We start from the raw sequence: 16,244 nt of genomic DNA on the forward strand, positions 1-16,244 counted from the left end.
TGCTCAGACACTGTGCCTAGGGGTTGAGCAGCCTGCCACTCAGGTGCCTAGCATTATTATTATAATAACATATGTATGTTTTGAAATATAATACTGGGCCCGGAGATCCAGGCCAACTGATTCGCGTGGCCTGCCCTGCGGCTACAGAAGGTGTGGCGCCTCAGTGAAGCCATTAATTGGCAAGCAGGGAGGTTAGGGAAGGCCATTAGGTGGAATCCCACCAGCCAAGCCCACACGGACCCTTGGGCCGAGCACGGGTTCTCAGAAGGGGAAGGAAGCGGTACAGTCCCATCCCCCACAGCGGACACTCCGCCGAGGCAGTCAGCGGCCACCATCCGGGAAAGCTGAAGGATACACCGCCACTCTCCTTCAGAGTGCGACATCAAAACAGGTCGGTGTCATTCAGCTCACCCCCCAGACAGCGGGAATTCGCATAAAATCTCTCCTAGGCTTGCCGGGAGAGGGAGTATCAAGCTGAGCCTCCATACAGGCTAGGGGGAAACCAGAGACACCTGACCTCCAACCCCTCCTCCCAGTAGCAGCCAAAAGGAAACCTGGCTAGCCAGCGCTGGGGGAGGGGCAAGCAGAAAAAATCAAAGTGATAGAGTGCCAGGGATCCCAGCAGCCTGCAGCAGGGCCCCAGAGATCCAAGCCAACTGATTCGCGTGGCCTGCCCTGCGGCTACAGAAGGCGTGGCGCCTCAGTGAAGCCATTAATTGGCAAGCAGGGAGGTTAGGGAAGGCCATTAGGTGGAATCCCATCAGCCAAGCCCACACGGACCCTTGGGCCGAGCACGGGATCTCAGAAGGGGAAGGAAGCGGTACAGTCCCATCCCCCACAGCGGACACTCCACCGAGGCAGTCAGCAGCCACCATCCGGGAAAGCTGAAGGATACACCGCCACTCTCCTTCAGAGTGCAACATCAAAACAGCGGACACTCCATCCAGGCAGTCAGTGGCCACCATCCGGGAAAGCTGAAGAATACACCACCACTCTCCAACAGCTTGCAACATCAAAACAGCCAGCAGCAGGACCCCGGAGATCCAGGCCAACTGATTCGCGCGGCCTGCCCCGCAGCTACAGAAGGCGTGGCGCCTCAGAGAAGCCATTAATTAGCAAGCAGGGAGGTTAGGGACTGCCATTAGGTGGAATCCCGCCAGCCAAGCCCACCGCCCACGCCCGGAACAGGCCCAGCGATCTGCCAGCATTGTAGTCACGACACCCCAATTGGAATAGGGACAGAGCAGAGCCGCCTTCCACTCCCGGAACAGGCCCAGAGAGCCGCCAGCGTGGTAGACACGTCACCCCAATTGGAGTAGGGGCACAGCCGCCGCCCGCACCTGCAAGGGAGACTTTTCAAGTATACAAGAGCAACATAAATAAATAGGGGGTAAATTTCAAAACACAACAGTTGCACCAAGCAGAAAGAATCGCGAGCAGTATGAAAAGACAAGGAAAGAAAGGACCACAAGCAATGCAGGTCAACTCAACTTTAGAAGAGGTAATAGCTGCAACAGATGGAATATCAGATAAAGAGTTCAGGATATATATGCTTCAGATGATCTGGAGTCTCAAGGAAGACATGAGACAGCAAAATCAGACAATGAAAGATCACATTGACAAACAAATCCAGGAAGTAAAAGATCAATTTCACAGGGAGATAGAGGTAATAAAAAACAAACAAATTGAAATTCTAGAAATGCAGGAAACAATAAACCAACTTAAAAACTCAATTGAGAATACTACCAGCAGAGTAGATCACTTAGAAGAGAGAACATCAGACAATGAAGACAAAATATTTCAACTGGAAAAGAACATAGACAGCTCAGCAAGTCTGCTAAGAAACCATGAGCAGAACATCCAAGAATTATGGGACAATATCAAAAGACCAAATTTAAGAGTCATTGGGATACAGGAAGGCACAGAGCTCCATTCCAAAGGAATAAACAGTCTATTCAGTGAAATAATACAAGAAAACTTCCCAGAATTGAAGATTGAGACAGAATCCCAAATCCTAGAAGCCTACAGGACGCCGAATGTGCAAAATCATAAGAGATCCACACCTAGACACATTATAATGAAGATGTCCAACATACAGAATAAGGAGAGAATTTTAAAAGCTGCAAGAGAAAGAAAGCAGATTACATTTAGGGGTAAACCAATCAGGATAACAACTGATCTCTCAACACAGACTCTGAAAGCTAGAAGATCCTGGAATAACATATTTCAAACACTGAAAGACAATGGGCTCCAACCAAGAATCGTGTATCCGGCGAAATTAAGCTTCAGGTTAGAAGATGAAATTAAAACCTTCCACAATAAACAAAAGTTAAAAGAATTCGCAGCTAGAAAACCATCTCTTCAAAAAATCCTTGGCAAAACATTACAGGAAGAGGAAATGGAAAACAACATTGAAAACCAACAATGGGAAGTAGGACAGTAAAGGGGGGAAAGTAGTCAAAGAGGATAACAAATCAGGTTTAGTAACATCAATAAACAAATATGGATAGAAGAACAAACCATATCTCAATAATAACCCTAAATGTTAATGGCTTAAACTCACCAATTAAGAGACACAGGCTAGTAGAATGGATCAAAAAACAAGACCCAACAATATGCTGTCTACAGGAGACGCATTTGATAGGAAAAGATATACATAGACTGAAGGTGAAAGGTTGGGAAAAATCATATCACTCATATGGACCGCGGAAACAAGCAGGAGTGTCCATACTCATATCTAATAAAATAGATTTCAAGCCAAAGCTAATCAAAAGGGATATAGAAGGACACTTCATACTGCTCAAGGGAACCATACACCAACAAGACATAACAATCATAAATATATATGCCCCAAATAATGGTGCAGCTGTATTCATCAAGCAAACTCTTCTCAAGTTCAAGAGTCTAATAGACCAACATACAATAATCATGGGAGACTTCAACACACCTCTCTCACCACTGGACAGATCTTCCAAACAAAAGTTAAATAAGGAAACTATAGAACTCAATAACACAATTAACAACCTAGACTTAATTGACATATATAGACTATACCACCCAACATCAAGTAGCTACACTTTTTTCTCAGCAGCACATGGAACCTTCTCAAAAATAGACCATATACTATGTCACAGGGCAACTCTTAGACAATACAAAGGGGTAGAGATAATACCATGCATCTTATCTGATCATAATGGAATGAAACTGAAAATCAATGATAAAAGAAGAAAGGAAAAAGCAAGCATCACCTGGAGAATGAACAATAGGTTGCTGAGTGATCAATGGGTTTTAGAAGACATCAAGGAGGAAATTAAAAAATTCCTAGAGTTAAATGAAAACACAGACACAACATATCGGAATCTATGGGACACATTGAAAGCAGTTCTAAGAGGAAAATTCATTGCTTGGAGTTCATTCCTCAAAAAAAGAAAAAACCAACAAATAAATGATCTCATACTTCATCTCAAAATCCTAGAAAAAGAAGAGCAAAACAACAGCAAAAGAAGTAGAAGGCAAGAAATAATTAAAATCAGAGCTGAAATTAATGAAATTGAAACAAAAGAAACAATTGAAAAAATTGACAAAACTAAAAGCTGGTTCTTTGAAAAAATAAATAAAATTGACAGACCCTTAGCCATGCTAACGAAGAGAAGAAGAGAGAGAACCCAAATTACTAGCATACGGGATGAAAAAGGCAATATCACAACAGACACTTCAGAAATACAGAAGATACTCAGAAATTACTTTGAATCCTTATACTCCAATAAAATAGAAGATAGTGAAGGCATAGATAAATTCCTTGAGTCCTATGATCTGCCCAGATTGAGCCAGGAGGATATAGACAACCTAAACAGACCAATAACAATAGAGGAAATAGAAGAAACCATCAAAAGACTACCAACTAAGAAAAGCCCAGGACCGGATGGGTATACAGCAGAGTTTTACAAAACCTTTGAAGAGGAACTAACACCAATACTTTTCAAGCTATTTCAGGAAATAGAAAAAGAGGGAGAACTTCTAAATTCATTCTACGAGGCCAACATCACCCTGATTCCGAAACCAGACAAAGACACATCAAAGAAGGAAAACTACAGACCAATATCTCTAATGAACCTTGATGCAAAAATCCTCAATAAAATTCTGGCGAATCGGATTCAAATACATATCAAAAAAATTATACATCATGATCAAGTAGGATTCATCCCTGGGATGCAAGGCTGGTTTAATATACGGAAATCAATAAATGTTATTCACCACATCAATAGACTTAAAAATAAGAACCATATGATCATCTCAATAGATGCAGAAAAAGCATTCGACAAAGTACAGCATCCCTTTATGTTCAAAACGCTAGAAAAATTAGGGATAACAGGATCATACCTCAATATTGTAAAAGCAATCTATGATAAGCCACAGGCCAGCATCATTCTGAATGGAGAAAAATTGAAGGCATTCCCTCTAAGATCTGGTACAAGACAGGGATGCCCTCTCTCACCACTTCTGTTCAACATAGTCCTCGAAACACTGGCCAGAGCAATTAGACAGTCAAAAGAAATTAAAGGCATAAAAATAGGAAAAGAAGAACTTAAATTATCACTATTTGCAGATGATATGATTCTATACCTAGCAGACCCAAAAGGGTCTACAAAGAAGCTATTAGAGCTAATAAATGAATTCAGCAAAGTGGCAGGATATAAGATCAACACGCATAAATCAAAGGCATTCCTGTATATGAGCGACAAATCCTCTGAAACGGAAATGAGGACAACTACTCCATTCACAATATCCCCCCAAAAAATAAAATACTTGGGAATCAACCTAACAAAAGAGGTGAAAGATTTATACAATGAAAATTACAGAACCCTAAAGAAAGACATAGAAGAAGACCTTAGAAGATGGAAAAACATACCCTGCTCATGGATAGGCAGAACTAACATCATCAAAATGGCGATATTACCAAAAGTTCTCTATAAGTTCAATGCAATGCCAATCAAAATCCCAACAGCATATCTTGTAGAAATAGATAAAAGAATCATGAAATTCATATGGAATAATAAAAGACCCAGAATAGCAAAAACAATACTAAGCAGGAAGTGTGAATCAGGCGGTATAGCGATTCCAGACTTCAAACTATACTACAGAGCAATAGTAACAAAAACAGCATGGTACTGGTACCAAAACAGGCGGGTGGACCAATGGTACAGAATAGAGGACACAGTAACCAATCCACAAAACTACAACTATCTTATATTTGATAAAGGGGCTAAAAGCATGCAATGGAGGAAGGATAGCATCTTCAACAAATGGTGCTGGGAAAACTGGAAATCCATTTGCACCAAAATGAATCTGAATCCCTATCTCTCGCCGTGCACAAAAGTTAACTCAAAATGGATCAAGGAGCTTGATATTAAATCAGAGACACGGCATCTGATAGAAGAAAAAGTTGGTTATGATCTACACGCTGTGGGATCGGGCTCCAAATTCCTCAATAGGACACCCATAGCGCTAGAGTTAACAAATAGAATCAACAAATGGGACTTAGTCAAACTAAAAAGTTTTTTCTCAGCAAAAGAAACAATAAGAGAGATAAATAGGGAGCCTACATCCTGGGAACAAATCTTTACTCCACACACTTCAGATAGAGCCCTAATAACCAGAATATACAAAGAACTCAAAAAATTAGACAATAAGATAACAAATAACCCAATCAATAAATGGGCCAAGGACCTGAACAGACACTTCTCAGAGGAGGACATACAATCAATCAACAAGTACATGAAAAAATGCTCACCATCACTAGCAGTCAGAGAAATGCAAATCAAAACTACCCTAAGATACCATCTCACTCCAGTAAGACTGGCAGCCATTAGGAAGTCAAACAACAATAAGTGCTGGAGAGGATGCGGGGAAAAGGGCACTCTTGTTCATTGCTGGTGGGACTGCAAATTGGTGCAGCCAATTTGGAAAGCAGTATGGAGATTTCTCGGAAAGCTGGGAATGGAACCACCATTTGACCCAGCTATTCCCCTTCTCGGTCTATTCCCTAAAGCCCTAACAAGAGCATGCTACAGGGACACTGCTACATCGATGTTCATAGCAGCTCAATTCACGATAGCAAGACTGTGGAACCAGCCTAGATGCCCTTCAATAGATGAATGGATAAAAAAAATGTGGCATTTATATACTATGGAGTATTACTCTGCATTAAAAAATGACAAAATTATAGAATTTGGAGGGAAATGGATGGCATTAGAGCAGATTATGCTAAGTGAAGCTAGTCAATCTTTAAAAAACAAATACCAAATGACTCCTTTGATATAAGGGGTGTAAACAAGGACAGGGTAGGGACGAAGAGCTTGAGAAGAATATTTACAGTAAACAGGGATGAGAGGTGGGAGGGAAAGGGAGTGAGAAGGGTAATTGCATGGAAATGGAAGGCGATCCTCAGGGTTATACAAAATGTCATATAAGAGGTAAGGAGGGGTAAGTCAAGAGAATACAAATGGAAGACATGATTTACAGTAGAAGGGGTAGAGAGAGAAAAGGGGAGGGGAGGGGAGGGGAGGGGAGGGGGGATAGTAGACAATAGGACAGACAGCAGAATACATCAGACACTAGAAAGGCAATATGTCAATCAATGGAAGGGTAACTGATGTGATACAGCAATGTGTATACGGGGTAAAAGCGGGAGTTCATAATCCACGTGAATCAAACCGTGTAATATGATGTATTAAGAACTATGTAATGTTATGAACGACCAATAAAAAAAAAAAAAAAGAACTAAAAAATAAATATTAAAAATTCAAAAAAAAAAAAAAAGAAATATAATACTATATTCCTTACATATATACAACAATGTGTGTAATCAAAATTTCTATGTTTCATATATAGTTTGAAAATATATCTTAAATTTTAAATTGTATATATACAGAACTTAAAAAAAAATGAGCTCTGTATTCTGTACAATGACAGCCAGACAACTCCATTGCCCTGGGTAAAAGGATATCAAGTAAATGAGAGTTAAGTAATTAGGAAAATATTTATTTTCCCAAAATTGCCTACTTCTCACACCTATTGTCCTGTTAAACCAAATATGTATCTCAAAAAATGAATATTCTATTTTTTTAAAGAGAGAGAGAGAGAGGAGAGAGAGAGAGAGAGAGAGAGAATTTTTAATATTTATTTTTTAGTTCTTGGTGGACACAACATCTTTGTTGGTATGTGGTGCTGAGGATCGAACTCGGGCAGCATGCATGCCAGGCGAGCATGCTACCGCTTGAGCCACATCTCCAGCCCTGAATATTCTATTTTTATAAATTTCTTCTATAAATAATTCTAGTCCTTTTCAGGAAAAGACACTGGCCCATTAGTTCAATGGATTTATTCTCCCAATGATAAAGGCAGAATAACATATTAATCATTTGAAAGTATTTGTCCATTTCCTATTAGTGAGTGTGGTTATGATTGCATCTGCATCTAAATGATTCTGAAGTCCAGATTTGGCAAATGACTCTTCTGCAGAAACCATAGGTTTGTGGGTTAAGACAGGATTTAGACACAGGATTGATTATTCCCATTGTCATTTGACTGTTGCCTACCTGTTTTTAAGTAAAATTGAGAGAAAAAACAAAGTTACCCTTAGATGCTCAGGTATAAAAAGAACTTGTCAGAAGCAAAGGAAAGATAACATCCCTGAACATGACATTCTTACAAACATGCCCTGGACTTCTACTTTTAAAACCAAAGTCCTACACATTAAGCATCAGAGGAAACATAACTCAGTTGAAAATATTTAGATTCAAGTAACTTACCTTACATGGCTAAAATACATTAGTATATGAAGAATTAAAGTACATAAATTAGTTTAATTGTAAGCAATGAAATACTACCTTTATATTAGCATACTTTAAATGTTTAAATATGACTTTGAAAATACAAGACAAACTTTTCAAGCCAAGTAGAAGTTTTGGAAAACACTCAAGTGTTTCTGAGATTATTATTATTCTTTTTTTATCTTTTGAAACAAGACCTTTAAAATGCCACCAAAATTATATGTTGCCCCTCATTACAGATTTTTATGAGTTTAGAATTTAATTTTGTACACAATTATTTTTTCTATAGTTAATACATTTTGTTGCATGTGGCATACAGCAGTGTATTTACATTCACATTAGAAGAAGTAGACTCCAGTTGCAGCTTCTGTGTTGTATAGTTAAATATAATTAACTTCTTAATATCTCATTTCTTCCCATTTACAATAGAAGTCAAAAGGGTGGATATTCAAGTTTCTCTTCCAGTTTTTTATATTCAGTGTTTCTTCTGCTGTAGTGCCTTGTTGCTGTTCCACAAGGTTAAGTAGAGATAAGTTTTTGACCCATGAGAATTTTGAACACCATCTAAAACATATAGAGAATAGAACCAATGACATTAGATAAGGTACATATATATTCTCAAACCTCTGAGAACCTCCAAGTTAGGCTATTTTTGTTGGTTTGGGAAATCACCAAGGGCACTTTATCTCTTTGTGTGTTCTATATTCATTTATCAACTATAAAGCTAGTTTTAAAAGGAAGATTTCAAGTGCTGTGGCAAAGAATAAACAATAAATTATAAATCATTTCACAAGCATGAACAAGTTTAATAGAAATCTTTTGTAAACATATTTTTAAAAGAAAAACAATATATAAGCAAGGAACATGCAGGTCTTCATAGTCAACTCAGGTTTGCAGCACTGTTAGCCCAAGTTTTCCCATTGCCATCATCAATTTTAAGTGAACTATATAGTAGAATGGAATATATATATATATATATATATATATATATATATAACATGCAGGTTGCAGGAGAAAGAGAAGGTTAATAAACTGGAAAGGAAGGTAGATAAATAATGGAAACACAATTTTTTACCCAACCAGCTTTCTGCATTGAAACAACCAACTTCATTAGGACTAGTTTAAGGCTCAGATGTAAGTCAAAATATGATAAGTTGTCTTTTTCCTAATTATGGTAACAAATTATAACAAAAATATAACCATATAATTCACTACATACAATTTTAATTATGCAGAAATAGGCATCTCCTCACAGTGTTGATGGAGGTATAATTGTACACAACATTAAGGGAACTGAAATTTTAATTTGGTATATACCTTCATCCCACGAATCCTTTTTCAGTAACCTAACTGGAGAATATTAAGAGAATTTACATAAAGCTTTATGTATAAATATAAATCATGTTAGCAACTGATAGTGGATAAAACAAAAAGTGTAATCTTATTACAATATTCAAAATCACCTCTAAATAATTTATAGTAAATTATTTATGTAATAATTAGGATGATTAAAACTTTTCCTCATTTATTGAGAAAAATGTTATAAAATTGTCCATTTTGACCATCAATTGTCATTATATAATTATGCATATGGAAATATATGCCAAAAAAGCATAGATATGTACACTAAAATGTTAATGTTATCTTGTTGTGATGAGAATCTCAGTTTTCACACTTTTTGTTTCCCTTGGGGTACTAGGGTTTAAACTCAGGGGCACTGAGAAACTGATGTGACTCCATTTTTGAAAAACCAGCCTCTACCTCAGAGCAAAGCCTGTCCAAGGAAGGGGGCGTGACCCTTGTCCTTGGAAAGACCCACAGAGTACTTCTAGGCACATACCCACCTTGCTGAGTTGTCTGTCTGCAAATAACTGGAGAGATCTGTGGTGCCAAGTGTCCCTGACTCAGTAGGCTAGGTGAGGACCCATAGCAACCCCCTAGCAACCACCAATCAGCATGAGACAGGGAAAATACCTGGGATGCCAAATGACACTCCCAGTAGTTTATGGTGGTTGATAACATGATGGGAAACCATGTAGTTCAGCATGTACACCCCTCATGGCCTAAACCAATCAATTCAAACGAATCCCCCTCTTGTACTAACCAATCACCCCTACCCAACTTGTTCCCACCAGTGAATGTGCTAATCATGTTTTAGAGTTGTTTAAGATTTTCCCGTGGTGTGTGATGATTTGCTAAGAAATACTGTGATGTATGTGAAGTCCCTGCCTTCCCCAAAGAGTATATAAAACTGCTGCAAACCCTGGGCTCAGGGCCTCTCAGCTTCACCAGTTGCTGTGTGCACAGAGATTCGAGCTAGCTCACAATAAACACCTCTTTGCTGCTTACATCCATCTTAGTCTCTGATGGTCTTTTGGGGGGGGGGTCTCAAACTCGAGCATATCAGTACTTGATCATTGAGCTACATCTCCAGACCTATTTTGTATTTTACTTAGAGATAGGACCTCAATAACTTGCTTAGTGCCTCGCTTTTGCTGAGGCACTAAGCCTCAGCCTGAGCTTCCTGACTCAGACTCTTAAAGCACTGGGATTACAGGCCTGTGCCACTGATGCCTGGACATCTCTCTCTCTCTCTCTCTCTCTCTCTCTCTCTCTCTCTCTCTCTCTCTCTCTCTCTCTCTCTCTCTCCCTTTCTCCTTCTTTCTTCCTCTCTATTCCAAATAATATCATTATTTTTACAAATGTTACAAATACCTTTGCCACATTAAAAATGGTAAGTAATCAATATTGATGTTTTAGAGGGAGAAGCTAAACTTTAGTTTGGTCATGTAACTAATCCCCCCCCCTTTTTTTTTTTAATGAAGGAGCTGCATCTCTGCCTAACAATGTAGTGAAAAAGGTGCTTCTTTTCTCTCTGAGCAATCAGTTTTTCTGATGGTTGTAAACAATTCTGTATTCTTATGAATGTTGGTGTTTGCTATTTGAATAGCTTTTCACAGGAGGTAAATTGAGACAAAACACTGTAGGAACCATATTAATCTCACATGGAGGATATCTCACCTTAACCTAGAATAAAGATTAGAAACTGTACATTTTATCGTGGACTGTCATTTATTGTCTTATAAGTAACATTACTTAAAAATATTGCTGAATGATGTACAGCATTATAATTGACCTGTCTTGAGCCATGAGGTAATATTCCAGCCTTATCATTAGAAGATTCAGTATTGCATAAAGTCATTGCATATTCCCACTGTGAGTTATCTTCAATGAGCCTGCTTTAAGGAATGAAATGAAGATGGAGATAATGATTTAAAGTGGGGAAAATATTCCCTTTTATAGGCAGTCAAACCTGTTCATCCAGAAACAGATTTTCCCTGAACACCTTTGGTAAAGGGAGGGGATTGACCTTGACAACAAAGATCAACTTGAGGAAATCAAGATTGACCTTTCAAAGGCAAAATACCATTAGGGAAAGATAGAAATTTTCTTGTTTCCCATCTGCTTTAACTAAAATTCTCTAAAATCTTGTTAAGAACTGGAAGCTGGTCTTTGCTATTTTACTTAATCCTTGGGGGCTCAGGATATTTTGGCAGTTTGAGGAACAGTTTTGACAGAAAGATTGTCACAGAAAATTGGCAAATTTAAACAGCCCAGGCTCTCTTAGAAATGTCCCAGGGAACCTCTGCTCTCTTTCTGTCTCTCTGTGTGTGTGGGGTGTGTGTGTGTGTGTGTGTGTGTGTGTGTGTGTGTGTGTGTGTGTGTTGTGCAATAGTTAAGCCACTGAGTAGGCAGACAGAGGCAGGCATGTAAACATCATTATATGTTAGGTGATATGTTTAATAAACATATTAGAATTTTTACTAAAATCTAAATAGCTTAGAACCTGTGTTGATTTTAGGTTCACAAAATGGAAGGATAAAAATTATAATTGTCATATTAAATAACATCAGAAGTACTCATAATGCACACATTCATTTTAAAAACTATGAGAATCATATACATTTTATAATGTCTCAATCCAATTTCCTGGTCTATCCCCTCTCCTCCATTTAACCACATACCCCACCTCCACAAATACTCATCCATTTTTTCTTCTTAATTAATGATTTTGATTCTTTCACAAAATATTTGCAGATATTAGTAATAAAATAAATGAAGTTGCATTCCTTTTTGTTTGCTCTTAAAAATTCATAAGTGTTCTTCAAGATTTCCAATATTTCTGGATTCAGTCAATAAGTATAATTTAGCTTTGCAATCCTTTCCTCCTCTGCTAGTGTCAGCAGTACTCACTCAGTGGCTCTGTAAATTCATCATACTTCCTCTTTTCCAAAGAACAAAAGTAGAATTTTACCTTTGATAGCTTTAATAATCTTGGAAATATATTTGTTTCTAACACACCTAACGGGGACAAATATTTTTCCAAATAAGTATAAACCATGCTTTTCATTTTATTTTTTAACCAATAATATTTACCATTGTATTATTCCTTCCTCTTTTTTTTAAGAGAGAGAGAGAAAGAGAGAGAGAGAATATTTAATATTTATTTTTTAGTTTTCAGAGGACACAACATCTTTATTTTATCTTTATGTGGTGCTAAGGATCAAACCCAGCGCCCCGCGCATGCCAGGCAAGCTCACTACCTTGTGAGCCACATCCCTAGCCCTCCTTCCTCTTTTTAACATGAACCATTCCCAAGATCAATCTGCAGTACCAACAAAATTATTTTCGTTATTGCCCACCTTCATTTTTATAACTGCTATCAAATAATTTACCTGCAAGCCCAATTATTTAATACATTGTGTCCTAAGGGAAATATTAGAAACATCACACATAAATAACTACTTTTAGGTAAAGAGAACTAATACTAATGTTGAGTGAGACTTCGTGTTTATAGACATCACATCCAATTTACTGAGAACTTTTGATTCATTCTCGTGTTAGTAGCTCTTTAGAGATTATGATATTGTAAGCATATTACATGAACTCCTCTTCCATTCTAAGGGTAAGCCCTACTTAAATCAAATGTATTGATAATTATGTAACTTTCTGTACCATTCTAAATGTTAATCTACCTCTTATTCAAGTGATATTCCTTTTAAAATTTATTATGGTTTTGATAATCAAACAGCTGATTTTCCAGCTTTCTTTTCCTTTATATTTTGTTATTCTTTTGCAGTGCTAGGGTCTCAGACTCCCTGCCTCCTAGGCAATGATTTTCCAATTTTATTAAATATGTGTGATACATTAAATATTAGATCATTAAAAATGATCTTTATGTTAATTAACAATTTCAATCTTTCTCCTTTGTCTTACTTTCCATACATCTTGAATCAAACACATAGTGGATGCTACTGGGGGGAAAATAGTGCATATGACAGTAACTGGAATTGGAAAAAAAAATGGAAGCCAGCCTAGCAAGAATAAAACATATAAGTACAAACTTGGAGAAGAATAGAAGTCTAAAATCATGAGTGGCATTAGTAAGAAGGGGGTAGTGCATGGAGTTGAATTTAGATATTATAGGTAGGGACATATTGCAGAGGGTCCTGAAATGCTTTTTTAAAGAACATTTTATTTTATTTTGAGTGAAACAGGAAAACTCTGAAGGACAATGGGGAAAATAATGACTTGATTTACCTTAGAGCTTTCAGAATCATCCAAGCCTAGTCCACCATGTAACTAAGGTTAGGGGAGGTTAAATAATTAATGGGCCCAAGGCACAAGGAAGACCAACAGCAGTGTCCAGTTATCTGTTGTTTTTCATTAATCAGCTACTGGGCACTAATTTGCCTGGGACAAACCACAGCTGTCACATCCTCAGATATAAAATTTTATAGAACTCTGAAGCTTATCAACAATCTCTACACTAGGTTCTTATTCCTCCTTTATCAGAATTATCTAAGCAGAGAAAGTAAATAATTTAAAGAAATGGTTTATGTTCTTCAAAAACCCTTCAAAGTGCCTTAGCATTATCCCAAAGTATGTTCAAGGAAAACTGGTCTGTGTTTGATAAAATTGAGTCTTTGAGAGTATACATGTCAGGGAACTATTGTATATAACCAATGTGATCACATTAAAAAAAAATCTTGAAATATAATTAACTCAATGAGCTAACTTCCAAAATCAAGCACAGAAAAAGCATTCAACAAAAAAGAAAACCTCTTTAAACCTACTACTGTGGAGCTGACTTCTGATTTCTATATAACTTCCGTTTCCACTGGTTCTTAATAAGATTAGCTGCAGGATTTACTAGTAAAGGGCAGAGCCTGTTCAATAATATCCAACTGTTCACAGTGAATGTGAAATAGGCCCAGATTGAAACATCTATTCTCACTTCTTACAAATACTTCTTCAAAGCAACAATGTTTATTCTTGCAGTTTTTAAAAAGATGGTGCTGAGTTAAAATAGCATACGTTCTTTTGGACTCTTCTTCTGATATCTCTACATTGATTTCTCTCAGAACACTTCATAGTATTAAAAAATTTAAAAAATTAATATTTTTTTAATATTGCATGATTTTTCTGACTGTTCTTTCCCCCTACTTTTCATAAGGCCCTGAGGACAAGCTAGATTCAAGAAGGTAATTCAAGGAGAAAATTAAAGATTGGAAATTTTTCTAATTTGTTTTTCAGAACTATGTAAATGTTCAGTCAGCATCGAAAGTTCTGTTTGTAAAATAATATTTTAATATCGACATGCTGTACCATTAGTAATGACTTTTTAAAGCTTAGATTTAAAATATTCCTACTCCAGTAGGATAAATAAAGAGATATGTAAATTTTGCCCTGAGGCCACCCATTCATTTTGTTATTTATGTACTGAAGAAATTAAAATAGTTCAAAAGTTTTAAAGAAGCCACATTTTTCAAAGGAGAAGTTTTAAGTAAGTTTTGTGTCTCAAATAATAAAACAAAATAAGTATTCCATTAAATAATAGTAATTATAGTAAATACACCTTTACCAATTCAAGCATCTGTTACTTGATTGAATCATAGATTAGAAAAAATATATAAAACAAACTGCAGGAAATCTAAAAATAAATTTTAGAAAGGAAATAATGTTTTATCAGTTAAGTTTCTTGAGGAGATCATTTTGTCATAGTTTGTTGAGAGAATGTCCTTTTTTGTTGAATATATATGCTAAAATTATAAGGACTGTTGGGTAAAGAGAAGAAAAGCAAATATGAAAAACTGTTGATACTAAGCAAAACTAGAAAAAATATGCATTACAACATTAACTTAATTATCTCAAAGTTCACAAAATAACATTAGTCATGTGGCTTAACCAATCCTTCATTTATTAAAATCAATTATTAGTCAGACATTCCACTAGACCATAGGGATATGGAGGTGAATCAGGTGAGAATGGTCCTATTCTCTGGCAGAAAACACACTTTATCAGTCAAAGGAGTATTAAATAAACACAACTAACTAGAAATCACAATGGGTGAAGAATGCTGTGAAGATTTCTAACAAGAGACATTAGCCTAGTTATAAGGATCAGAGTGTCTTTGAGGGAATGACCATAATGATGCAATATGTAAATACAATAGGATTATAGGCAGATGTACTGGGCTTCAGCCAAGCATGTCAGAAAGAAAGATCAGCGTACAGGGAAACCTCGTGTAATGAGAGCAGTCACTCAAAGGCATCAGTGGGTGCCCTGGTTCACATATGATAGCTAATTCCAGTCAGGAGCTGAATGAGAAACTCTGGCTAACGTGCTTTTCCTGGTCATAGTAAATAGCAAAATCCACATGCTCAGTTAAATGTCTAATGTAGACGCAGAAAAGAGTGAATATCCAACAAATATTGTTGAATTGATCAGAGTTGCTTTTTTTTTGTTTTATTCAGAAAATACAAAATATTATTCTAAAATAATCAAGTCTTTCAACAGCTGAATTGCTTATTGAAAATATTGCATAAAATATAATTTCCATGTAATAACTTTGTAATAAGCACCAGAAATATGAGACACACCTGTGTTTTAGCAGATTAATGTGAAATCTGATTACTGTAACCTAATGTGAAGTCCTGTAAAGGTACTAGTAATTAATCGATGGAATGGAGATAAATTTATTTTAGAAATATTTTAATTTCAACTGGTATCACTTATAAAACCCTATTTGTGTCCTATTTGAAAAGGAACATGAAGATACATATAAGGAAAATTAAATTTTTAAATATATATCTTGAATGCTAAAATACATAATATCAAGCACATTTTTAGTAATCCATTGATGTACGTTAACCATAATTCTATTTTAAAATAAAGGCAATCATAAAACAAAAAGTTACATACATTTTGGTTGATTTATTGAATATATTAAGAATTATGTGTCAACTTTTTACTCTTGAACCTAAGGTCTAATATTAAAGTGAAGAGAATAATAAAAGCATAAATTACAAATATATAAAAGTTTCAATGTGCACAAAAAATTATTAGGCC

The sequence above is a fragment of the Urocitellus parryii genome, chromosome 10 (assembly GCF_045843805.1).
Source record: "Urocitellus parryii isolate mUroPar1 chromosome 10, mUroPar1.hap1, whole genome shotgun sequence".
Classification (NCBI taxonomy): Eukaryota; Metazoa; Chordata; class Mammalia; order Rodentia; family Sciuridae; genus Urocitellus; species Urocitellus parryii.